At 42.6% G+C, this 7,637-nt stretch overlaps 1 protein-coding gene across 5 annotated transcripts in view; it reads right to left on the bottom strand.

Moving 5' to 3' along the window:
• The window catches only part of LOC6500480 (splicing factor 3B subunit 4), a 90,252-nt gene that overhangs the window by 15,482 nt on the left and 67,133 nt on the right, over positions 1-7,637 (bottom strand). The gene's annotated exons all lie outside the window — the stretch shown is intronic.

Raw genomic sequence — 7,637 nt, 5'->3', positions numbered from 1 at the left:
AGACCAGGTTTTTTTTTCTCCTCTCCGCGTGGGTGTCTGTGTCTGTGACTGTGTGTGAGTGTGTGTGTAAATGCGCAACTGTGTGCTAAATTGGACGCATGTGTGTGAGGGCAAAACAAAATCGTGGCTGAGTTAAGTGCGTTATTGATTTTTGGCCCAGGAAATGGGAAATAATGCCAACGGATATGAAATTTATTAAAATAGATTGCAAAATAATTCAATGAAGATGTTGAAAGGCGAGTTGAAAGAGCAAATAGTCTGGGGGTAGCTCTGGGGGTTTCTTCCAGCATGTGAGTGTGTGTGTGAGGGTGTGTGTATGTGGGTGTTTGAGTTTTTCACCGCCGGTTGTTGAACTTTTCCCGAAGTGGCGGGGGCGGAATTCGGGGCGCGTCGTCTGCAGGATTTTTTGTCGTGCGAAAGACGTCTGTCAATTTTATGGCTACTGACCCAGAAAAATGAATTGTTAAAGAATCCTTTTATTTGGGGGAGTCTCATGCACACCCCAAAAGGATTTGGCAAAACTTGTGCAGGAAATGCCGAAAATGATGACATCAGCGTTCGTCAACGCGATATGTAATTCGATTAAGCTCGGTTGCTCGCCAAACTTTCATATCCCCACGAAGGACCACCTCCTACGCACTTTTAATTGCGTCAAATAAACAGCAGGGAAGGTGCTTAGCCACGAGGCGTTACTCAATTTTTTATGGCCTCCCTAGGACTGGGATGGGATACGGCGTAATTGAGCACTTAAAGGTGGCTATAAGTAATAGGCCTAAAAGGCAGCTTCATACATATATGGCTAATAAAATTTGAAGGACATTTTGTCCATAAATATAAGATATATTATATACTTCATATCCATATCCTTCATATCCATAGAAATAAGAATTATTTCAAAAGTAATCAAATTATCCTTCATACAACTTGTCTTTACATCTGTTGCATACTTCAAGGCTCTTCCCTTTTGTCCTTCTCAAGTTAGTTTGTTAATTCTTCTCTCAACAAATATTCAGAGAAGACAAAAATCTCCTAAATACTTCCCAAGACCACAACGTCAATTGAATGACAGAGTGCAATCAGAAATCTACCCAAAGACCGGATGACTCCCCAAGCCACTGAGCAAAATTGCAATACAATTTTCCGTGTCCACTAAGCCGGATTTCGTGTCTCTGAAATCAACAATCCGACAAACAACAAAATCAACTGCAACATGCCAGCAAAACACTCGAGAAATGCCAGCAACAAATTGCATGGATTTGCGCTTCAAAAGCCTCTCCGTGCAGGAGAACTTTCTCCTCCTTTACGACCTCCTCACCCGTATCCGCATCCCCATTCCGATTCCCGGGCCACTTGCCCTCTGCCCTGCATTCGCCAACCTGCCAAAAAATTTATGTAGATACAAAATTGCAGTTCGACGAAAAAGGTGAGAGAGAGCAGCACCAGTAGCGTCTGTGAGGGGTATTTTCATTGAGAAAAATGCCACGAAATGGAAATACCATAGATGGATGGACGGATGGCAACCCTTCTCCGGTCTTCGGTCTCTGGGTGCTCCGGGTCTGAGCCTGGCTAAAAGCATATGGTGTAACTTTATTGTTTTTACATTTGATTTTTTGTTGGGGGGCGGATAGGGCGGACCACTTGCACCGGGCAAAGTGCAGAGGGCCAGGAAAACGCCGCATGAATTCTGCTCGGAGAGTGTGCGTCGCCTGGAAAGGTCTATATATCATATAAAGCCTCTATGTGCTGGCAGGGGGGTGGCTTTAGCGGCGCTCAGTGCTCGGTGCTCGGCTTTCAGGCCTGGAATAAGCAAAGTCGACTGGAAGGAACCACCCTCAAGTTGGAAGCTCAGATCCGTACACGGCAGAAAATTATGCATTACAAAAGGAATATTACCATCGGCGGGATACGGCACACAGTCCGGGCAACCCCAGCGATGGGAGGGAGAGGGTGCGGGCAAAACCAACCCCCTGAAATCGGGGGAGATACGAGAATATATTTTGCGATTCGGTGTGCGCGCGCAACCCTCCAAGACCGAAGCCCCGAAACTCGAAACCAGAATACCCGACAGCCCGACAGCCCGTCCGCCCGAAAGATGGACGGAACGATGCCGATGACGATGACGAAAACGGAGACGATGGTGGCCGCTACCCTGGGCTGCCTTTCAGTCAACTTTTGGTTTCCGTACGTGCAATTTCTCCCGGCTCGATGACGGATCACGGTCTCGAAAGCGGGCCAAAAGTCACAATCAGAATCCTGGGATTTAAACATTCTGGGAGAGTCCTCAAATGGATTCTCATGAAATAAAATGTAAATTAGAAATGCAGTGTCTCCATTCTGTCGAAAATGAAAAGTGTCTCCGACGAAAAAAATAAGAAAAACAGGACTATAAAGGATATATGGTGTCATATAGACGCTTGCCGATGATATTGTCCTGTCACAGCAGTATTGTAATTCTATACTATATAGCTTACTGCTGGGTCGGGGCATTAACATTGTTGAGCGTCATTAGCAACGAGGAGGAAAAGTCAAGGAAAACGCACCGAGCAGGACTTTATTTTCCGGCTTTTCAGGAATCCTTCATCAATTTACACTCGAACACACACACACACACACGAAAAACGCACACACGCACTAGATGTGATTGTGTGTGTATATGAGCAACCGGAAAAATCAATTTTCCATTTTTAATTCAAAGCTCACAGGACACTCGCACACAGCCACACAGCGACGCACGTGCATTAGTGTGCGTGTGTTTGTATGTGTGTGTGTATCAGGCCGAAAAGGGATAAGCAGGATGCTGCAGAATCTGGCAAAAGAGCGGGACAGGGAGAGCGAGAGGGAAAGGGATGGCTAGCGTGGGAAAGAGCGCTCTCCGCGAGAGAGCGTCGCGTCCTCCTAGGCGAGGGAGGGAGCGAGCAATGGGATTGTGTGTAGACAAAAGCTGAGAGAATCAATCAGAATCCGACGCAGAAAATGAACAAAGTTATAGAACATACATATTACCGAATTTCTGAAATATGCTACCACACAATACACTCAACAGCTATGCTATAATTTTTTGATTCAACACCATATTGATGGGGAAAAGTGAGGACAAAAGCCTCAAAAAAGGGCAAGGCGACCACTCCCTGAATTTTTTCTCGCATTTGTGGGCGGACGTGGGGGTGGAAAACGCATTTAGGGGGTGGCAAGGGGTGCACTTTTTGCCCAAAAAAAATTGTTGCCAGCCGGATAATTTTCTGGGAGATGCTGCCAAAAAGTTGCACCAGAATTGGTAGCTTCCTCGTCCTCGTCATCGTCATCGTCCTCGTCATCAACCCCTAAGCATACTTCAAAGGCGTGAGGGGAGTGTGGGGGGTGGGGAGTGTTAGGGGACTGCATAGGAACACAAAAAAAATGGAAAAGAAATCCAAGAGATGACAAAGATTTCGGGGCAAAAACAACAAAGGGAAGATGACGGATCGGGAGCAGAGCAGGGACAGCTGAAAAATGCGATTTAAATGCAGCAGCCCCGAGGGGGATATTTTTTCACTAAGGGTTGCTCTCTTCCTCTTCCTCATCCTCTTACTCCTGCTCTTGGTATGTGTCTCCCTCCTGCGATTGATGACGATAATGGTTTTAGCCTACAAAGCAGACTTAGGAAGGGTGGGTGGGGGGAGATTTCCATTTCAGGCTGGTGATTTGCCGGCCCATGATGCACATGCTGTTGCTATTTCTGTTAACTGTCAGCAAGGATCAAAGCCTTGATGGGCGTATCTCTTTGTGGGCCTATCCGTGTGTTTGTGTGTGTGATGAGAGTCTGCCTAAATACTTCGAAATTGGCTAAGCGTTTGTTGTGATTACCAAATTGACAATGCTAAGCTGTGCTTGAGGTAGCCAAGATAAATCTACAACAGGACCTCGTTGCATCCTTGCCAGGATTAGGGGTTGCTGCCTTTAAATATGCAATAAAGGTATTGCAGTTGTTCCATATAAAGAGAGTTATATTTCAAAGGATCTTTTTTTTTATACTGTAATATGATTACTCACTAAATGAGATGAGATTATATTTTATAGAAGTTTCTGATATCATTCCTTACTTTCATCACCTATCATGTCTATTTTATTTTATTTTAAGGCCTAATTTAAACCTAATCAAATGGAATAATATAATCATTTTAACAACTTGTGTAAAAAACTTTTTCAATTAAGCTTGTCCTACCCTTTTATCCTTTACCCTTTATTATATGGAATATTAAACTATATATTAAAAGTTCCCTTCTCATTGTCAATTAAAAATGTCACAAAAGTTTAGAAAAAACATATTTAGAAAATAATATTGTAAATTAAGGCCTTAATTTCCCAGTTAAATAAAACATAAATGACACAAAAAAGGAGCACCCCCAATCTACAATAAGAGAAAGGAAAGCTCCTGTTATAAAAAGTGCGAAAATTACGTTGACCTAAAAATAAAATTGCCAAGTTTGCCGGCTTTTCCAGCTAAACACACACGGTGAGAAAGAGACAGGAAGTCGAAAAGGGAAAGAGAGAGAGTCAGACACGCACTTGCACTCGTGCACTTCAAATATGATGAAAGGGTAATCGTTATACACACACATAGATACTTGGGGAACAGAAAAAAACAACACGCAAATGATAGCGGATGAGGTTTCGACAGGATAAGAAGGATAAGGACAGGTAAGAGCCGCTTCGAGGGTGGCTGTGCATGTAAATGCCCGGAAAAACTCAAGGGTTAAGGCAAGTGGTACCCCATGCGAACAAGAGACTGCTCTCCGTTTCCCCGCCCATGTTTCATGCAAATTGTCGGCGCTTTTGTGAGCTTATTAAGTGCTTGAAAGTGCATTAAAAAAATATAGGTGGAACGGGAAAGGAGGTGCAAGGACCTGCAGTCTGAAATATGCTTTCAAGTCAACCCACTCGGAAATGGAAAACCGACAACGACTGCTCCCCTTTCCCACTCGTTTTGAAGAATGACAGCATCGAAATGAACAAGGACACTGTGAGAAAAATACCGAAAACATACTCTTTCTTGTATAGAAAAAATAAGAATAATAAAAGCTTAAAATAAACAATTCAAAATTGTGATGGTGACTCATTTTTTTCTAATTTTGTTAATTAAAAGGTGTGACATTAGCCAGCGCCCTGTTGAAAGAGTTTCAAATTACAGAAAGCTACGTAGCATCCTTAAACAAATATGTGGCAAGGACAGTTGGTCAGGTTGCACATTTGCATAGCAAATCCTCTGGGGCACGAAGTGAGAAGAGCAGGGTGGTCGGGTGAATCACTGAAGACGCCACTTGAGGTTGTTAGACAAACCAGACGATGCAGTGGCCACTTTGGGGTGTGAAGGAGTCCGCCAGGTCGCTTGTCTGCCTCTCTGGAATATTGGCCAACCAGCGCCTATAAACGGAAGCAATTAAAAGTAAATTGATACTTAATCTCATAATAGCAGAAGGCTTCTACGCTTCTTACGAAGGCGACTTATTGATATAAATATTAAATTCATGAAGAAGTATGGTAAGATGCATTATAGATTAATTTAATAAATATGACTTTTTAAACTAATTTAAAAAAATATATATTTTCAAATACACACAAACCTCAAAAAGCTTTCGTTCTGGGAAAGCTTAAAATGGTTGGAAAAGAATCCTTCGTTTCAGCTTTTATCCTAAAACTTTTATCAAGCTTGTTATGTCAAGGCTTTGAAACTCGTTAGAGCTTACACATAAAAGCTTTTTCTGGCAACTGTCAGGATAAAACTGGAAACAAGCTAACAGAGCTATAACAGAGGTAAAAGCTAAGCTCTGTTAAAGGACGAAATGCATAGTTTTAAAAATAAAGTACAACTTTCCACTGAAATGATTCTTTAAATCATAAAATGAAAGGAAATGTCTTAACTTAATTATCTGAGCCTTTTGATTCAAATTTCTATACGATTCCCTATAAATATTATCTGAGATTCAACTTTGATTTATTCAAAGTTCAGAACAAATAAATACATTCACTTTTCCCTTAAAAACCAAGCCCACTACTAATAGTAGTTCCTAATAAGTTCTTAGCCATGTTTGACACTCTCATTTGCTTCCTCAAGAGGTAAAGCCTAGCCATAAAATTTGATGTCAACCATTTCACTTAACCTTAACTGATGTAACAAATTCGTTTATTCGGCTCATTGTTTACACACAACAACAGGGCTCCTCAAAAGGAATATATGTGTACGGCTGAGTCAGCGGCTTTGGAGCAGCGCATCCTGCTTATGTTCGCAGGATGCAGCCGGAGAAGTGCCACTTGAGAAAATGCTTCTTTGCGATCCTAAGGGGGGAGATACTTGTACACATATTTATGAACGTTGATGCCCGCATATGAGGCCGGAGATGGGGTTGGGACACTCGTCTGCTAAACGCTGACACCAAAGACAGACTCAAGTATTTTGCGGGCAAATAGTCCAGAGCTCCACATCCATGGTCTGTGCAACCGAAAACCCACTCCCTCATCCACCATCCGCAACATCCTTAACCACTCTGAATATCCTCGTAATAAAAGTCACTCGAGTGACATTTTTGAGCTTGCGGCCATAAAGTAAAAGGCAAACAAAGCTCAGACTGTGCCGGAGTTCCTTTTCCAGTCGCTGTTTTTTAATCGATTATTGTCGCGTTATTGTTTTCCGTTCCTCCCCCCATCCAGCCGCCTCTCCCTCTTCAATTCCCCCTCCCATTCCCGGAGCGTGTTAAAAAACAAATCCTGTCTGAGTGTCGTCGCATTGCAACAACAATGGGGCGCTGCAAAAAATGCAAATGCAGAAATCTGAACAGAGGCGACAAAAGATTGTACATTGAACTTGTGCTGTATCATCATCATCTCCCGGAAGGAATGGTCTTATGGGGGGATTGAAATGTCCTCGTATGCCCTGTGACATCATATTCAATATACATAATCCCGATAAGAGGAAACGGTCTCAGATATGGTTGGTTACCTTCGTTTATCGGTCCCTGCCTGCGGGTTGTGTTGCGTCTGTTTCTCTTTTTTACCCTAAACCCATTTTTATTTTCGTTGTTTTCGTCACGTTCTGCGATCGGCGATAAACCCAAAGGAAAGCAGCTTCAGCAGGTCCTTCTTCGTTATTTGAGTTTCCAGCCAGAAATGCACGCGCCGGATGTCGTTAAAATGGCGGCCGCTACTTCCGGTGAGCCAAGTGGTATTGGTTAATCAAAATATGCCAACTTACCTGAAATGTAAACAAAAATTGCAAATTAGTTATCATCATTTAAGCAAAGGCATAGGCGTATGAAAAATAGAGATACAGATCCGATTTAAAGTGTATATTCCACTGAGCCTATGTTAAAAATAAGTACTTAACTTCCTGTACACTTAAAATATTTAAAATTAATGTAATTAGTCTATTTCCGTTTATTGACCTATCCCAAAAAAAGCTTGTGAGTGCTAAATGGCCTAAAACTTGGTCACTGACACAAATATCTCTCCCACTTCCCGGCTCGACGGCTCCACTCTTGGCCAACGGCTTTGTTGACCCAACAGATTAACGGCTAATGGCAGGCACTCACACAGTAATTCCAGCCAACTGAGCCGTTAACAATTACCGCCGCTTGTTAAGAAGAAATCAATGAAGTCGAGAGTAA

The sequence above is a fragment of the Drosophila ananassae genome, chromosome 2L (genome assembly GCF_017639315.1).
Source record: "Drosophila ananassae strain 14024-0371.13 chromosome 2L, ASM1763931v2, whole genome shotgun sequence".
In the NCBI taxonomy this organism is placed as follows: Eukaryota; Metazoa; Arthropoda; class Insecta; order Diptera; family Drosophilidae; genus Drosophila; species Drosophila ananassae.
The sequence above is the reverse complement of the archived record's forward strand: the minus strand, read 5'-3'. Positions and strand labels throughout refer to the sequence as shown.